This window comes from Phascolarctos cinereus, unplaced genomic scaffold (genome assembly GCF_003287225.1).
Source record: "Phascolarctos cinereus isolate Bilbo 61053 unplaced genomic scaffold, phaCin_HiC Scaffold_726;HRSCAF=1367, whole genome shotgun sequence".
NCBI lineage: Eukaryota > Metazoa > Chordata > Mammalia > Diprotodontia > Phascolarctidae > Phascolarctos > Phascolarctos cinereus.
The window spans coordinates 27,434,388-27,454,606 of record NW_027556098.1 but is presented as its reverse complement, the minus strand read 5'-3'; the positions used below and the strand labels follow the sequence as shown (position 1 = coordinate 27,454,606).

Sequence of the window (20,219 nt, the reverse complement as noted above, 5' to 3'; positions counted from 1 at the left end):
AATAATTTATAGTGTAGAGTGCAGTGTTCAATTGATGCCAAGGGGATCCCTTAGCTCCCCCTTTTTGTTTTTGGAGCAACATTTTCAAGGTACGATTGGCGTTCAACTATGGCCTGACCACGAGGATTATAGGGAAGGCCAGTAGTGTGACTAATAGAGAACTCAGTACAAAACTTTTTAAAACCTGTGAAATATATGCAGGACCATTATCAGTCTTTAAGCATTGAGGTGGGCCAGTGAAGGAAAAACAATGAAGCAAATGATTAACAACATTGCGAACAGCCTCACCTTGAGCAGTAGCAAAAATAAAGCCTGAATAAGTATCAATAGAAACATGAACATATTTTTGTCTTCCAAAAGGAGAATAATGAGTAACATCCATTTGCCATAAGGTGTTAGGTGTAAGTCCCTTGGGGTTATGGACATCAACATGGAAAGGGGGCTGAAAAGGCACACAAATAGCACAGCATTTAACAATTTCACGTGCTTGTGATTTTGTTATGCCATATAAAGTTCTTAAAGACCTAGCAGATAAATGTAATTTTATGACTATTCCTTGCTATTTCCACATTCATTGTTAAAGACCTATCAACAATATCATTACCTTCAAAAATTGGTCCTGGGGCAAGAGTGTGGGAACGAACATGCAAAACATAAAATTTTTCTGTCCTATTCTGTATCATAAGTTGTATATCATTAAGCAGCTGACATATATTGTTACCAGTATTTTTATTACAGCAGTCTCTAGATGTTTTAGAATTCCTTCAACATATTTACTATCTGTGATAATATTCATTGGCTCCTCATATTTTTGAAATGCACAATAGACAGCATATAATTCATTCTGTTGTGTGGATATAAAGGGTGTTTCAATCACATGTAACTCCTTTCTTTTAGGGCACCAGATAGAGGCCTTATTCATCTTTGTGGCATCAGTAAAGACATTAATCCCGTGTACGGGTTCACCTGCTGTAAGTGTGGGTTGTATCCAAGGCCAATTCTCAAAGATTGTGTGATATTTAAGGGGTTTTCCATACACAATTTTCAAATTGATATTCACTTGCCAGTTAGGCATTGTTTGTATTGCTTTCAATTATTTGTTGAGAAAATGGAAGGTGTATGACTTCCGGATGTGTGCCACATAATGTTAAACATCTGTTCAATTTTATGTATTAAGTCCCCTATCAGGACCATATAATTACTTAAAGTATTTTTTGACTGAGATGGTAAATATACCCATTCTAAAAGCCTTTGTTTCTGATCACTGCTGTTGGAGAATTTGGGGTTAAATATAGAAGCCCCACACTTTCATGCCTATCAATCCTGTTTGTGTGTGCTCCAACTACTTGTTCCTGAATATACAACAATGTGTGTTTCGCCTCAGGGGTCAGTATTCGGGAATCTAATTGAGGATCACCTCTAAGGCAATCATATAAAGGTATCAATTCATAATTTGGAATGCCTATCTGTGACCGCCACTGTATATCTCCTATAAGTTTCTGAAAATCATTAAGTGTTTTCAACTTTTGTAGGTCTATTTTTGGAGGATGTAGAACTATTTTTTCTTGAAGTATCTGGTGACCTAAATATTGATATGGAGGATGTTTTTGAATTTTTTCTGGGGCTATTTGAAGCCCATGACTTTGCAACAAATTTTGTATTTTTAACAAGATTTCTTCCAACACTTCAGGATTGGGATGAGCACATAAAATGTCATCCATGTAATGTATCATTTTTAGCTTTTTGTAATGGAATAGTAAAAAAGCAATCTTTTAAATCAATAACTATCAAAGGCTAGGAAGTCATAAAGCATTAATTTTCCTGACTTCTTTGCAATAATAAAAACAGGTGAATTTTAAGGAACCCAAACAAGTTCATTAGATTTCATTTTGTATTTTGTCAGTTTTATGGATAGAAAAAGCACAAACAGTGGGCGGGAGAAAATAACAGCTCTCAGTAAATGTAAAATATCGTGCCCACAAATTAAGGGGAAATGAATTGAGTTTTAGCTATCTGTTATCCTAGTAGTTTAACTTCATCTTAAAATAATTGATTAGTGGTGATTTATTAGGCAAGCTAAAAGTAATTAATATCTATAAAAGTCATATGAAACTTATTAAAAATTATCAAGGAATCTTGATTAATTTGTAACATTTTGGTGGTATACCTGCAGACTGCAGAACAATATACCCAAAGTAAGCAAAGGGTGACACCCTCTGTACCCTTTCAGGGTAATTATAAATCTATGAGACTGAAAGGCTTGTTAAAAACTTGGGCATTAATAAGGAGAGTTTGGTAGTAGTAGGACAACTGCAAAGTTTATCATCCATACAATAAATTATTTTGTCTGGGAATATTTCTGACTAACAAGTTTAATAGTGTTGAACAAAATTTTGGCACATGGTAAGAAACATTCCTCCTTAAAGGATCATAATAGGGAAAATGGGAAATACTGATTTAATGAGACAACCATACCCAAATTCAAGCTCAAAACAAAGTTAATTATAGTTCTAAGAGTCTTTTACCTCAAGCAGTAAGTTTCACTGATTATGGCTTAAAGCCAGATACAGTTAATTATTTTCATAGAAGTGTAATAAGCAATAAAGATTTACTAGGACTCACATATATAAGAAATTTTACTTAACATCCTTTCTTTCCCACATTTAAACTTGTCTTGGTGAAAAAGCCAATTATTAGAAATTATTTATATAAAGTTGCAATTTCTCAGTAAGCTAAATGAATTGTTTAGGAACTCAATAACATAAACAAATTCTCTCAGAGCAGAACCTTGGCACACAGCTGGTAGGAGCTTTTGGCAAGCTTACAAAGTTAAGGGAATTGCCTTGTGCCCTCCTTTTCACTCAGAAGTAATTAAGAATTCTAGGTCTTAACTTTAAAACAGTAACTTCAAATAACTTAGTTAACAATTTGGTAATTTTCATGAGTGATAGTCAAATTGTTTTAGCTCTAAGTAGTTCTTTAATCATAGGTAAAGACAGAAATACCTGATTTTCTAAATGATAGTTATAAAACATCATAGAACAAGATTAACCGGACTTGATAAAATAATTTAGCTGGATTTACACAGTTATCTCACTACCTTTCAGTTTCTTTTAGTTCATGTTTAATAAACATCTAAATTATTAAAATTGCTTGATATAACACATAAAAGTGTACCAATTTGTAATGAGACTAGATTTTTAAAACTTGAAACATGCATATTGCTAATGTGAATGAACTAAATTATCTTTAGATTATGTTCCAATATTTAAAAACTTCTCTTTCTGATTTGAAGAAGAAAACTGCTCCTTATTTTCTCCTTCTTTCTCCCCCACCCCAATGTGGCCAGGGTTGGAATTTGAGAGAAAGGAAGAGAATATTTTTCAATATAATCTTTCAATCTTACACCCAAAGCTTTGGCCAGAGCTTTAGAATGCAAAAAAGAAAGAGAATTTTTTCTCCAAAAGTTTCCAAATCTTTTACTCTCAAATTATCTATTTCTGAAATTTTCTTGCCTTTTTTCAAATTATATAACCTAAATAATGAAGTACTTTTTCTCCCATTCTCTCCTCCATCCACCCGCTCCCGGGAATGCGGCTGGTATTAGGGAGGGGAATGGGGAGAAAGTCACTAACAGCATTTCAGCACAGATCATCATTCACACAGACACAGATAAACACAGAACAAAATGACAGGGAAAATCCAAAAGTGAAAAACTTGTCAGAAATTCCCTACAGAAATGAAATAATACTATTTTTATTTTATTTTATCTTTTCTTTTCATGGTATTCTAAAACCAGGCAAAATCTTTCTTAAGGTTTTGGTTTTTATAAAAGGAAATTTTTCACTTTGTAATGCTCCACAATGTCTACAATATGGTGCTGTGACTACACGTTTCTTTTCTACTTCCCCTTGGGGGATTTTTGAAATTCCTCGTGGCGGGATTTTTGAAATTCCTCATGGCACATGGCAGGAGCTTTTGTTCTCACAGCTCCTAAAACTTCCTCATTCTTTGTGCAGCTAATATCCTCCCATGGGGGAGAGGGTTCTGACCATTCCTCTGTCTGCTCTGTTCTTAATTCAGCTAAATCAGGATATAACCTATAAATCTTGGATCTGTTCTCTCTCTCAGGAGATCTGGCTCTACTATTATTAGGTGAGCACAACAAGGAAGTTGTTTGAGTACAGGCAGGGAACTTTCTTTTCTCACCCTGTATTTAAGCTTGCAAGCCCATTTTTATAAGATTATAGATAGTGAAAGTATCCAGAGGAACTGATTTTGGGCCTTTGGTGTTATAAAATTCTGTCAATTGTTCTCCCACTATTTTCCATTGTTCTAAATCTAAGCTCCCTTCTCTGGGAAGCCATGGAGATGTTATATCAATAATATCTAGAAACTCTCTTATTTTCTTAGGAGTTGCCGAGCACCCCTGTTCATTAATCACTTTATCCTTATCTGAGAGTGTACCTAGATTTTGCCTCATGATAAGACTTTATCTTACCTCTCCGTAGTCTTCTGCCACGGGATACGCTTCGAAGACCTCTCACAAGGAGGCTGCCTGGCTTCCCAAAGACTTCAGTGTCTTGACCGTGGGGTGATTTCTCTGCCTTTTCTCCGGCCCAGCCCTTCGCTTTTCAGGCTAAAGGGGGTCCCATGTTGTGGACTGTGGGTTGTTTTCTCAGTTTCCTCCACTGCCTGCCCTTCAGTCTTCAGACTACCAAAGGGGGCCCCACGTTGGGTGCCAGTTTGTTGTGCACAGCTAACTCAGCTCACCACAAGAGCAAAGATCCTATAGTAACTCTGAAGGGATAAGGCCAGCTTAACCTTCTATCTCGAATGTGCATTGATGAGGCGGGAGACAAGATGGAAGCAACTCCGTTTAATTTTACAAAGCATTCACTTAAATAGTAAAGTAACAGGAACTTCTTCTCAAGTCACAATGACGTAGAGCTCATGCTGTGCTAAGGACAGTGCATGCAATCCTGTGCACTTATCTGACTCCAATCACAGATGAACTGCTAAAGACCATATAGTAACTAAGGGAGTTAAAGATTGTTAAAGATCCATATAATGGAGCACCGAACCAGGCAACCTTTGCTCATAGATCAGTACCCGAGAGGGGCCTCCGCCCATCAGTGAGACCTCATGAACAGCCTGTGGCCCTCTACATCCTTACAGATCCCTAACACAAAAGTGCACATCCAGAAATCTTAGCATGTTGATTAAGGAACCCGTTATCCTCTGCTCAACCCCTTTATGTCCTTACATGCTATAGGGCTCACATGACACAACAAATGCAAAGTGCTTTTCAACTATAAAGTTTCATCTAAATGTCAGATATTGGGCATCAGAAGATGCCAAAAGGGGATTTAGCCTGGCTGAGTCCGTACTTGCTATATCCATAATAGGCTTCTTTGTTGAGCATCTGGCATGGTTCCAGAAGGATCTCCTCCATCCTCCATCTCTCATGTACTTGGGCATGGAGTTGAATTGGAATACTCTGGACAGCTCACTCTAGGATGACAAATCTTGGGTTCTTCTATGTTCTTGGACTGGACGGAAGGGTGGATTGGCTCTGAAACCCTCAGTTAACAATTCTCTATACTGTAGTATATCCTGGTCTGTACCTCATCGTCCCTCTGGCCACTTTGGATCAGCCTGAATTTCACAGGTATAGGCCAGGAATGATTGCAATGTTTGGGTGTGTCACAGTGACCAAATGGTTTCTTTGCCTTATCATGGAATCCCAGAGACTTCATAGATCATTTAGTAGCTGATTAAGAGCAAGATAACAGAAAGACATAAAGACCTCCAGTGATGGAAAGCCCACTCAGGCAGCCCATACAACTTTTCACTGGTTCTGCTTGTCAGGTAACTTTCCCTATTGTCAGGAATCTGCCTTTTTATAACTTTCCATTCATCCTCATTCTGCCTTCTGAGGCTAAGAAGAACGAGTTTGCTCTCCCTTGCATATGGCAGCCCCAGGTCTTTTCTATGTGTATCCAGACAAAACCTTCCCTCTACTAGTCCTCTAAAGGATCCCAAAGAATCTTTGTCTCTGCATTCAAGGAAATCTCTAGTAGAGAACTGGCTGAATTAGCTAGATATGTGCTCTAGGATTCAGAACTTTGTTTCTGGTCCTCCAGTTATGACAATGAGAATGATATTGGTCATCAAACCAATTAGTCTGTCATCCTCACCTCAAAGTCACAGTCAAACTGAACAGTATAGGTGTAAGGATCAGGTGTCAATTAGGGAACATTATGATACCAAGTTTTGTAAGGGTATTGATTATCCAACCTTCTAACACAGAGATTTCCCTTGTTCCCCGGGCTGGCCTTCCATGTATGATAGATGGAGCCGAAAAGTTCTCCAAATGAAACTCAGACAAGCAAGACAGCTTTGAAAGTTACATGTTGAATTTATTATATATTTAAGAAGAAACGCAAGCTTTATATAACAGAAGTTTGCAGTTTTATATGGATTTTTTAAAGTCCCTACTATGTTATGATTTAGGGAAGGCATACTGATCCCCAAAGTCTCAGGCCTGCCATGGGGTCTGAAATTTCTCAGTGAGAGGTGTTCTTTTGGGTTAAGATGTCATTTGTGGTCTCCAAGAGTCCTTTGTCAAAATTTATATCACATTAAACTAGACCAGAAGAGCCAGAGATAGACTTGTAGAATCTTAAAATATTGTTGTTTGTCCTTCATTTTTGAAGAGGACCAATGACATCATGGGGTGATGTCTTGACTTGTGTGTGAATTGAATTTAAGGGAGGCAGAGATGCACAAAGTCATCAGCCTCACTCTCTTTTCCAGAGTCATCAAAGTCCAATGGCAAGACAAAAGTCAGGATGATTGGCAATGGGTCAGGAAGCAGTGGATGAACTTGGCATCTTCCATGTCTAAGCTCTAAGCACTCCACAGCATCTGCTTCAGGCACCTTTATGGCCATCGGCACGAATTATTCTCACTCACCTAGTCCACCGGATGAAGTCTTCACTACTAACTCACCAACAGGGTTTGAGGCCTGTTGGTTGCCCTCAGCTTGGTTTGGCCCATCTGCCTGAAACAATTTATCGAGGTGTGGCCGCTGCACATGGTACAGCTTCTTGGAGCCACAGGTGCCATTGAGTGCCAGGTGGACACCAAAAGTGGATGAACAGCCCTGAGAAGGGCTTAGCAAGCCTTCACACCAGAGGTGCTGGTCCACAAGAATATTGAAATATTAGAGCTATAAGGAATAAGGGAAGGAGAGATGATAAGTTCCAAGGATACTCACAGATAAGTGAAATAACACAAATAAGGCACTTCCCTCCTGCCCCAGAAAAGCAGTGGTTTAATGGATAGAGCATCTAAGAAGAAGACCTATCTACACAAATCCTACTCCATTTACTACCCAGGGCAAGTCATTCATCCTCTCTAGCTTCAGTGTCTTCTTCTGTAAAATGGAGGAGTTAGATTTGATAAGCTCTAAGACCCCTCTCAGATTTAAATCTATGATCCTGTGATTCCTCCAAAGTTAGAGACAATATAAGATGAGTGTTTCATGGGAAAAGTGGCAGTCAGGCCTAGGAGGCCCATTCCAGCCAGGAAGGTCAAAAGAAGCCCTAAGTGATCATTATCTGTAACTAGCAAGTCCATTCTCAAGCTTTGAACTATCAGAGGTTAATAATGCATCACTGAGAATTCAGTGGCACCTTTGGACAAGTCTCTAGCTCCTTTCTCCCCCTCCTCACTCCTGATGAACCCAGACAGGTAAAATCCTGCCCCAATGGGAATTCAATAAGAATTAGCCAACAGAAGATGTAAAGAAATTCACCCTTCATGAGGACAGGGAATAATGTTCCATTGTTCAGTGGAAGGCAAGCTCTCAGATGTTTGCTTAGGTGGGTAGTTGATCCCTTCTTGTGGGGAAGGACAGGCAAGCTTCCTTGTATGCCTCAAGAACTAGTTTAAAAGAACATGTTTTTAATATGGCCTGGTTGGGCTACACTTGTGTGAAATTACAAGAAAGCTAAATAATTAAATACCACCTAGCCTCTGCTTTGAAGCAGCTAGGTGGCACAGTGGATAGAACACCAGTCTACAGTCAGGAAGATCAGTTCAAATCCACACTCAGGCACTTATTAGCTGTGTGATCCTGGGCAAGTCATTTAACCCTGTTTGCCTTAGTAATCTTATCTGTAAAGTGAGTGGGAGAAGGAAATGGCAAGCTACCCCCTTATCTTTGCCAAGAAAACCCAGAATGGGGTCACAAAGAGTCAGACACAACTGAAATAACTGAACAAGCCTCTGCTTTATCCTCTGTATCACACAGTCACAGTAGAAAGACATAGAATCAGAAGTCTTTTGTCCAAATCTTATCATCCACACAACCTTGGGCAATTCCCTTTAACTCTTTGGGCCTCAGTTTCCTCAACTGTAAAATGAGGAGGTTGGACCAAATATGTGGTTTGTCCTTTGTTATGGAAGAGGACCGTGACATCAGGAAGATGATGATGTGACTTGCAACTGAATTGGATTTGACTGAGGGAGGGCCGTGCAAACTCACCAAATACCAAAAACCCTCCAGCTCAAGACCTTATGATGCTGCATAATACTTATTGCTTTCGGTGACCTTCAACGCATCAACTTGTTCTATGGTATAACTTGAGGATATGTGGGGGTGGGGTGGGGTGGATAGCAAGCTCTTTGAAGTAGCAGGGGTTCCTCAGGATAACAAGGAAAATGAGGCTGACACATACCAAAGGGTCAGCTGCAAAATCCTTCACTCCCTAAGGATGACAGTCATGGTCAAACTCTAGACTTTCAGTTGGAGGAATGCAAATGCCTGAAGAAAACTTCTGCTTCTCTCAGGTGTTAAGTCAGACACTCCATGCATTGACTATATACTGAGAAGGGGGTTCCCCAATAAGAACCATGTGTCCTAGGTCAGGAAGACTTACAGATTCATAGAATCTCACAATTGGGAGGATCCTCCTACTCCATCTAGTCTAACCCATAGCTAAACAGGAACATCAAAAGGTCATCTAGACCTTCAATTGGGGGAAACTCCTACCTCCCCAAGCAGCCCATTCCACTGTAATTGTTAACAAATGTTTTTTTACATGGAGCTAAAATCTCCTTTCTGCAACCTCCATGCACATACCTTCCTGTCTCTGACCTCAAAGATCAAGCAGAACAAGCCTAATCCCTCTCTTAAAAAAATCATTTATTTGTTTTTAGTTTTCAGCATTCACTTCTATAAGATTCTGAGTTCTAAATTTTCTCCTCCTCCCTCCACTTCCCCTTCCCCAAGATGGCATGCAATCCGATATAGGCTATACATGTACAATCATATTAAACATATTTCTACATTAGTTGGGTTGTAAAGAAGAATTAGAACCAAAGACAGAAAACCACAAGAAAGAAGAAACAATGACAACAACAAAAAAAGAGAGAAAATAATATGCTTTAATCTGCATTCAGACTCCATAGTTCTGTCTCTGGATGTGGATAGCATTTTCCATCATGAGTTTTGGAATTGTATTAGATCCTCGTATGGCTGAGAAGAGTTAAGTCTATCAAAGTTGGTCATCGCACAATGTTGCCGTTACCATGTACAATGTTCTTCTGGTTCTGCTCATTTCACTCAGCATCAGTTCATTTAAGTCTTTCCAGGTTTTTCTGATATCCGCCTGCTCATCATGTCTTACAGCACAGTAGTATTCCATTACATTCATATACCAAAACTTGTTCAGCCATTCCCCAGTTGATGGGCATCCCCTCAATTTACAATCCTTGTCCCCCACAAATTCCTCTTTTACGTGTAAGACCATTAATTACTTGAAAACAGCAATCATTAACCATACCTCCATCCCCTCACTGACCCCCATTCCCCTGCCTCTAGTCTTAGGTTTAGAACTAGAAGGGACCTTGGATACTATCTGGTACAACTCCCTCCTTTTACAGATGAGGAAACTAAAGCCCAGAGAGGAAACTGAAGTCCAGTGTCACACAGGTAGTAAACAAAAAAGGCAAAATTTGAACTCAGGTCCTCTGACTCCAGAATCCACACCTTTCCCCTTCTCTTCTCCAGGCTAAACATCCCCAATTTTTTAACCAATTCTCATTTGGAAAGCTCTCCAATCCTTTCACTACCTTAGCCATAGTCCTCTGTATGTTTTCTACCCAGTGCTTAACACACTGCCTGGCACATAGCACTTAATAAATAAATGGTTATTGTGTTGTATCATATCTTTTTCAGATGAGTAGTTGTTGAGTCATACTGCCTCCATCTTGTATTTTTGAAGTTGAATTTTTAAACCTCTATCAGAAATGACTTTTTTTTTGGTCTAGACCTATGATTTCATCAATATAAAGAAATGCTGTATGAACATTCTCTTCAGAAATTCAAATTGGTGACTCATCTGTAACTTGCCATTTGGGGCACATGTTGTGCATCATCTGCCCACCTGCATCAGTATATATCAGATGGAGGAATTTCACCTAAGTCTTTCTGACTCCAAGGCCAACCTTTTATCCACTACACCATTAGATTAAATTTCACTTCATTAGATTTGACTCAATGTTCTAATCTGTCAAAACATTTTTGGTTACCAACTCTTTCACTAGCCGGGGTTTCTTAAACTTTTTCCACTAGTGACCCTTTACATTGCGTGACATGAGGGCATGTGCAGTGCGAAGTGTACATGCTTTGTGTTCAGAACCAAAGCTGCAGTAAAGTTGAATGGTGCAACATAGGCAAGCACTGCCACAAACACCTCGGATTCATTATGCATTTGATTTTGAATTAATTTTTGGTTGTTGCACGTTCAGAAACCTTTCACTACTGCCAAATTTTTCACAACTCCATTATGGAGTCACGACCCACAGTTTAAGAAGTGCTGCGCTAGACATTGGCTACCCCTCCCCAACTTGGGGTCATCAAAAAATTTGACCAAAAGCCCACCTCTGTCTTTATCCAAATAGCTAATTTAAAAAAAAAAAAAGGTTAAACAGCATAGAGCCAAACACCGATCCCTTTGACCCTGCATCTCACTTAAAGTCATCATCAAACTGTTTTCTCTTTGCATCTTACCTTTTAGACAATGTTGGCTCTATCTAAATGTATTCTCATCTACCTACATCTTTTTCATAAGAATGGCTTGAGAGCCTTTGTAAAGTGCTCTGCTACGATCAAGGTGAATTTTATTTGCAATATTCTTCTCACCTACAAGTCTAATAGCCCTGTCAGAAAAGGAAAGTTGTTAGTCTGGCAGGATGAAGTCATGTTGCCTCTGTGATCACTGATTCTCTTTCTAGATGTTCACTAATCATCCCTTTAATTATATGTCCTAGAGTTTTATTAGGAATTGAAGTCAACCTTACTGGCCTTTAGCTTGCAGATTCTACTCTCTTCCCCCTCCCCTTTTTAAATTAGGACATTTGTCCTTCCCCAGGCCTATGGCACCTCTTCCATTCTCCACAACCTTTTAAGATCACTGATGGTGGCTCAGCAATCCCATTCATTAGTTCTTTCAGTACCCTGAGATTCACCTTGATTGGGCCTTGTGATTTGAACTCTTCAAGGCTAGCTAGATGCTCTCATCAATTCCTTACTTATCTTGGATTTCAACTTCCTATGGACCAGCTTTCTTGAGCTAACATCCAGGCCTACAATCATTCTTCATGAGAGAAAACAGAAGCCAACTGTCTTTGCTCCCTCATCTGTTTTCACTGTCCTAGCTACCCCAAGCAGTAATACTTCCTCTTCCTTGAACCTTCTCTTTCCACAATATAACTATAAGAAACTTTTTGTTGTTCTTTTTACCTTTTCTCCCTAAACTCAGTTTATTCCAAGCAGTTGTACTCCTGACACTATTCTTATAGGACCACACCATCCATTTGTTTTCATTCTCATTACTTGTGCATCCACAGCCAAATCCCCCTTTTCCTCCCCTTCAGAATTGTTTGTCTTCAGAAATTTAAAGAATTTCCCATTTCTCTCTCTCCCATTCCCTGCAGAATTGTGGCCATGGGATCCTACCTATCTCTGAACCCTTTAAATAATTTCCTTCGAAATCTAGGGTGCATGTCAAACTCAAGTCCTCCTTCATCTCTATCACAATCTCAAAAATGAAGCAGCTATCTCCTCCCAAAGTTCCCATCATTTCTTCTTCAGCTCCTAATTCCTTCTTGGTGGTTACACTCAATAGCAGTTCCTCTGTTGGTTTTCAACTTTTGAAAAATGAAATTATTCCTAAGTCAAGGCAAGAAATGATTAGCGGTCTTCCTCTTGACTGAGAGTGAACTCAATGAGGTTCCTTTTCACTGCAATATTATACTTCTGCAGTCTTGTGATAAATTTCCTATACTTATCTATTTCCTCTTTCTGTGGAGCTAGACAGTACAGTATATACCATGATTATAGTATCACTTCTATTTCTACATCAAAATGCTCTCCACCCTGCTTCCTCCCTCTGATTCCTGGATTTCCTCACATGATTATATTTTCTTAATATGTTCTCTTACTTGTTCCCCCTGCTTTAACTTGTCCTATTCATTTTCAATTAGCTAGAGGGAGATGTATGTATGTATGTATGTAGGTATGTATGTATGTGTGTATGTAGGTCTTTATGGTAGCCAGGTGGCACAGCGGATAGAGTGCCAGGCCTAGAGTCAGGAAAACCTGAATTCAAATCTGGCCTCAGACACAAATTGTGTGACCCTGATCAAATCACGTAACTTCTATTTGTCTCAGTTTCTTCATCTGTAAAATGAGGATAATAATAGCATCTCCCTCCCAGGGTTGTTGCGAGGATTAAATGAGATAATAATTATAAAGCGCTTAGTATCATGCCTAACACATAGTAAGAGCTCTTATTTAAATGACATATCCTAATCATGATTCTGATCCCACCAAGTCTGGAGATACTTATGAGGTCAAATTTATCTTATTGAGTTAAGATTTCTAGTTGTCCTTACTTGTTACTCACCACTAACTAATAAAACCATTGAACCATTCAGGGGCAAACTCAGATCTTTCTGATATTCTATCCCAGTGGTGTCTAACTCAAATAGAAACAGGGGCCACTACAATCATATATAAACCATACATAAGGATTACTAGGGGCCCCATATTGACTTAGTTTCAAATGTGATGTATTTACATTTTATTGCATTTTTATTTATTTTATTAAATATTTCACAATTACATTTTAATCTGGTTCGGGCCACACTCAGGAGTGTTATGGTCCGAAGTTCTGTGTTGGATACCTCTGCTCTATCTTATTCCAAGTTAACATTTAACCATTTAGCAGTTGGGTCTGGCTATTCAAGTAGTGCTGAACCCACTATATTTTGGTATTTAGCTACCTGAGACCGTAGGTTTTATTTCTGTCTTCCTTCCTGGATTTTGTTTCCTGTAAATTTCTGGACATCTCTACTGCTATTCTCACTATGTTGTAGCTACTTTCTGGGGTGTCTAGTTTGGTGAATGTGTATCATCCTTCCCTTTTCACTTTAAGATCCTTTTGACCAATAAAATCCTTTCGAAAGACTACAGGCATATATTTCTTTTTTTTTTTTTGTTAATTTCTTTTGATTTATCAACAATCACTTCCATATGCTTTTGAGTTGAAAATTTTTCTCCCCCTTCCTCGCCCCACCCTCCCCAAGATGGAGTACAATCTGATGTAGGCTTTACATTTACATACCCATTAAACATATTTTCACATTAGTGAAGTTGTAAGTAAAAATTAAAACCAATAGGAGGAACCATCAGAAAGATGAAACCAAACTCAACAGAAGGTAAAAATAAGTGATAGCGATTTGACTTCCATAGTTCTTTCTTTGGATGTGGACAGCATTTCCATCCCGAGGCCTCTGGAGATGTCTTAGATCCTCATAATGCTGAGAAGGTTCAGTTTAACAATCTTAGTCATTGCATAACGTGGTTGTTATTGTGTACAAAGTCCTCTTGGTTCTGCTCATTTCACTCAGCATCAGACCATATAAGTCTTTCCAGGTTTTTCTGTACAGGCATATATTTCTACTAATCCTTGTTATGAACAATACACACTCCTACCCAAGTCCACCATTCCTATAAAAGCTGAAGCCTAGAAATCCAAAGTCCATTCTCAGACAATATCATAACTCTATGCTCATAACCAAATCTGTTTTGGCCTTCTGAAGCCCTTGCCCTTAATTAGTAACATCAATTAAGATCCCACCTGTATTCTGAAGGTCTTCAGTTTCTTGCCCAAGACTTCATAATCCTTATCAATATTTTCTAGATTCCTCTTAGCAGGATCACATGCAACTAATGTGAACCACCAGAAGTTTTTGACAAATCTTATGAGTGTTCATCACATCCTGGATACACGTCCTTAGGAAGATCTCCCTAATGTTCTTCTTGCCTCAGTACCTCCAAGCAGAGAGGTACCAGCCACAGCTTGTTTCATCTTTCTCTCACCCTTACCTGATGATCATCCTACCTGTGGGTACCTGTGAATCCACAGCATCATATATTGGACAGTAAACAGCTGCTTCCTAATTGAAGGGTCCATCTCCCTCTTCTTCATGAAGAGCCTCATCTTTATTACTTTGTTCTAGGTATTCAGCAATCCTTAATTTTTCCTTTAGCCCTCTGTCACATTCTTCCATCCTCCAAATTCTTGACATAGGTTACAATCCCCTGGCCTCTCCCTTCAGAAACATTTCATTCCCTCTGATAAGATGGAAATTGAAGAGGTATTCTATAAGCTACTTTATTTAGTCTGTCTTTGAAAGAAAGCACATCAGTGCCAGGAAGACTTGTGTTCAAGTTTGGTCTCTGACATCCTGGCTGTGTGACCATGGACAAGCCTCTTAATTTCTCAGTATCATAGACTCTTAAAGTGTAAGTTGCAGAGAAGGTGCCAACATCCATGGGTAAGGCGGATTTCCTTGTCCAGGAATTCCTTATATTAATGGAGTTGCATGTTCAGTCCCTTTTCCTCCCCCTATTCTTGAGGAAAATAGAATAATTTGTACTTTGAGTATAGGTAACAATTATTTGCCTCTGGGGTCAGGGATTACAGATCATTGACACTAGGTGAGAGAGGACATTTGAGAAAGGAATAGGAGAATACCAAAGACAACATCTGCTTATTTCCCAATATCTAGGAGTAACACTACCTATGTATTGTCCGCTTATTGCCCACTGAATTCCCTGAGTCCCATGACTAACCGTATAAACATCTGGAGGTGGGAGAGAGGAATAAGTGAATGAACCCATGCTTAGGGCTTGGTACCTGTAACATTCATATGTAATTTTTATAGTCACTGGCAGCTAGGTGGCACAGTGTATATAATGTGGGGCCTGGAGTCAGGAAGACTCATCCTTCTGAGTTCAAATCTGGCCTCAGACACTTACTAGCTGTGTGACCCTGGGCAAGTCACTTAGCCCTGTTTGCTTTAGTTTCCTCATCAGTAAATTGAACTGGAGAAGGAAAATGCAAACCACTCCAGTGTTTTTGCCAAGAAAACCCCAAATGGAGTCACAGAGTCAGACATGACTGAAACTGCTAAATAACAACAGAAAGTCACCAGTTTTGGCATATAGCACATAACCCTTATGTATTCATTCACTGATTTATTAAGTTATTTAACAAATATTTATTGATAGCTTATGAATTACAAAGAACTTCATAGTTAATAAATTGTTTTCCTCAGGGCAATTCTATGAGGTAGGCAGTGAAAGTATTATAATTATTATTATCATTATTGTGAGCCAGGATACCAGTGGAATTGGGGAGATTTGATTTAACCCCCCATATTTGCACAACACCAGCTGGGATTAATTTGTGAGCAAGATTAGGAAGTTGTGTGAGTTAATTTTGCCGCTGGGTAAAATCTGGGATTTGGTTGCAGGCACTTTGGACAAGGAGGATTTAAAGCCAACACTGAGACGCTGGAGTGCTTAAGGCCTCAAAGAACTTCCCTGCTATTTGCTTTGAACTTCCTTGTTGGGGGCTTCTATTTGCTTTTCTTTTTTACACTGCTTTTTAACTGCACTGGAGACTGTTTTTACCAGAGAGTGTTTGAATATTATTTTTATTAAATGGATTGTTTACCACTCAAATTCTGAATGATCCACTGCATGTGAGGTGGAGCCCTGATCCAGACAATTATTATGCCATTTTACCGATGATCCTAGTATAGTAACTAGCACATTGGTGGTATTTGATAAAGGTTTCTTAAAGTGAATATAATTAATCGAGGAAACTGAAACTGAGGGATATTAAGTGCCTTGATATTTGAACAATTATAGAGAATGGGATAGAGCCACAGGATTAGGCAAAGCAAATATCTTTAAAAAATAAAAAAAAAGGGGACAAGAATAAAGCCTATAGAGTATAGGCTGGTGAACTCGACTTTGACTATTGGCAACATTCTAGAACAGATCGATGAAGATATGATTAGTGAAATCTAGAAAAAAAGTGGTAATCACATAATGACAGCAAGACTTCAGGGCCATAGAGCTAGCCAGATTTGAATCCAGGTTCAAACTCTAGGTTTAGCACTCTTCACTCTAGCTTCCCTGAGAACTGGAAGAAAAACGGGTGGTCTGGGAATTGGGAAATGGCTGAATATACTGTGGCATATGAATGTGGTTGGAATAGTATTATGTTATAAGAAATGACTATCTACTTAAGTTTTCCAGAGAAGCTTGGGAAGACTTGTATGATACAGAATGAAGTAAGCAGAACCAGGAGAACAATTTACATGATAACTACAATGATGTAAGAGAAAACAATTGTAAAAGACTTCAGAACACTGATTAATGCAGTGATTAATCATGACTTCAGAGCACTGACATGAAGCATGCCTCCCTTCTCTAGGCTCGGAGTGGCAGATGATGGGTATGGAATGAGGCATGCATTTTCAAATGCTTCAATGCATAGATTTGTTCTGTTTAATTCCACTTATTTGTTACAAGAAAGCATTCCATCTGGTGGTGGGATTTAGGGAATGATGGTGATGTGAAAAGATCATCAAACAAACTTCTTTTGTTTTAAGAAATTGAAACAAATTCCTCTTTCTGGTGGTTCCTCCTATTGGTTCTAATTCTTACTTACAACATCACTAATGTGAAAATATGTTTAATAGGAATGTATATGTATAGCCTATATCAGATTGTGTGCCATCTTGGGGAGGGTGATGGGGAGGAAGGGGGAGAAAAATATTAAACTCAAAAGCATATGGAAGTGATTGTTGATAAATCAAAATAAATCAATTTTAAAAAAAGAAAAAAAGAAATTGAAACAAAAATGAAACAGACCCATTTTCCTTCTCTCGGGTTGTTGATTATTTTATGATTGGAATACATTTCAGCCAGACAACAACATTCTATTGTTTTTGACATTATCTTGGTTTTATTGTATTTCTTATTTTGTGTATTAATTTATTCATTTTTAGTTTTCAACATTCACTTCCACAAGATTTTGAGCTCCAAATTTTCTCCCCATCTTGTCCCTCCCCCCACCCCAAGACTGAATACTCCTTCCCCTAATCTGCCCTTCCATCTATCTCCCACCCCTTCTCTTATCCCCTTCCCCCCTATTTTCCTGTAGGGTAAGATAGATTTCCATACTCAATTGAGTGTGTATGCAGACAGCAACATTCTAAAGCGACACCAGGTGGATATAGGTCTCTAGAAGTGGAAGTAGATCTGAGGAATGGAAAAACATGATAGAATTAAAATGATTAAGAACACATAATAAATCATGTCCTGGAAACCTGGACTGGATGATGAGAAACACACATAGCATAAAGGAAAGGCTATAAAATTTAGAGACAGAAGACTTGGACTTGAACCTTGTGGTTCCATCACTTCCCCTTCTGGGGTCCTCAGTTTTCACGTGTAAAAATGAGCTTTAGACTGAATGCCCTCTGAAGTTCCTCTACCACTTTAAGGTTCTAGGAGTTTTTCTTGAGGCCTTTTCCTTCTATAAGTTCTATGGCTCTAGTAACCTCTTATTTCTCTTTCCCTTTGAAACCTGAAAACAAAAAGTTGTATTTTACTTGCTCCCCCAGAGAGTCTTTGATGTTTCACCACAAAGAGAGCAATAGAATAAATCCCTGACTAGATTTGCTCAGTGATTAAGACTGCTTGAGGCCTCCTCTTCAGCCCCAGGTGTTGCAATAGTGAAGGGCCATGCTTCAGGAAATATATATGTTTGACTAGGTAAACCTCAAGTCCCAAAGATGAAAGGTGGTTATTGTTTGTCCTCCAGTCCTGGTTTCTCTAAACCTTTGGCTATATAAAGGCTTATAGTGCTTTCTACTTTCAGGGAAGCTGGAAAGGTCAATATACTGGGAAACTGACAGCTTCTGCCAGGCTAGCTCCTCCTTCCCCCTCATACCTGGCGAGGGAGTAGGTGTGGATATAGGCCAATCAGGGCCTGAGACAGGCTGAAGGCATGTTTGTTTTTAGGAAGTGGCGTCCAGAAATATGGCTTTGGATTGTCTATTGGTAGAGGAAGAGGAAGAAGAGAATGAGGCACTGAAGCTGCTATGTAGAATCTTTTTTATTTTTCTTGAAGAACTGAGAGGCTCATGCTGAGAACTCAGTGCCCTGTGAGGTAAGTGCCAAATTCAAATTTAAAATGTTGGGTTTTTTTCCCTATTGTAAACTCAGAATTGAGTGACTACCAGGGTATCTAAGTGAAGACAAGTTTGCACATGAATTTAAGCACAGTACGTAAAAGTTTGAGTGTTCCTGAGGGTAGGGGAAGACTAAGTGAAGGAGAAGGGAGAGAGGAAGTGGAATCTTTATCTGGTGTGTCTAGAGCAGTGGTTTTTAAAGTGTGGTCTGTGGACCCCAAGGGTCTTCAAGGTCAAAACTATTTCTATAGTAATAGTCAGATTTTATTTGCCTATTAAAATACTCTTCCCTTTTCCAACCACATATTTGTTTAAGGCTGGAATTTCTTCATATACTTTAACCAGAACAACATATGGCAACAGATTGAATACAAAAAAAACCTGCTAAGAGAATCCAGCTGTCTTCTATTAAATCAGAAATCAAAGAAATTCACAAAAATACCTAAATTAATGCCACTTTTCTCACTAGTTTTTTTTTGGGGGGAATGTAGTTACTTTTATAAAATTGTTTTTTTATGTTAACATGAAATAGGCTTATTGTTATTTTAGAATAAATGAATATCAGTTTTAATACCTAATCTGGTAAATATCAATAGATAAAATCCACATAAACAAAATGGGGGGGTTCTCAATAATTTTTAAGAGTGTAAAGGATTTTTGAGACCAGAAAGTTTGAAAACTACTAGAATATTGTCGCTAATATTGATGTAGCTTGTTGTAATGGAAAGCTATCACTTAGTCATTAATTGAGGTGACCTATCTGAACTTAGGCATCTCATTGTAGCTTTGAAGGTAAGCTGCTCCCACCCTCTCATTTTACAGAGGTAACTTGGCTTTACTCAAGGCCACACAGGTAGCATACACAGGTAGCAAGTGGCAGCACTAGCTGCCAGGTCCTTTCAAATCATCTCTCTTGGTCTTCCTTGTAAAATGAGGGAGGTAAACGAAATTATATCAAAGGACCCTTTCAACCCCAAATCCTGTAATCCTTATCTGGAGTAAGTAAGTGGTTGGGAACTCATCCAAACATGGGCATGTATACTGGAACAGAGAGAATATTAGAACTTACTGGGTGGTATGGTTAGAAGGCTCAACTTAAGAGTCAGGAAGATGCAAGTTTTAATCCTGCCTCAGAGCCTTGCTAGTTGTGTGACCCTGGACAAGTCACTGTAGCTCTCTCAGCCTCAGTTTCCTCATCTGTAAGACAACTATAGTAATAGCACCAACACACAGAGTTATTGTGAGGATCACTCAAGATAATATATATAAAGTACCTTGAAAACCTTAAAACGCTATGCAAATGTCAGCTATTACTGTAGCTTTATTATACTCTGCCTCCAGACATATTCCTCTGAGAGACTATTATCACCATTAAAAGCAACATGGATTCAATTTGTGGGGCATAGCAATTGGCTAACAAGTTATTTGTTTATCAGCTGAAAAGAATAATGGTAAAGAAAACATGCAATTCATTAATGAGCTTAGCACAGTCATTTTAATGTTGCTTCATTGTAACTGTGCAATCTACATTAAAGATTAACTGATTGTACATTGACATTTAGTCAGCAATAAACATTTATTAGGTA

General features: G+C 38.7%; 1 protein-coding gene across 1 annotated transcript in view; it reads left to right on the top strand.

Moving 5' to 3' along the window:
• The first annotated feature begins 18,456 nt into the window (after positions 1-18,456).
• LOC110212837 (PI-PLC X domain-containing protein 1) overlaps positions 18,457-20,219 on the top strand; it is a 31,322-nt gene continuing 29,559 nt past the window's right edge. The window contains 1 exon segment of the mRNA XM_020992938.2: positions 18,457-18,611. The gene's annotated coding sequence lies outside the window, so the exon portion shown is untranslated.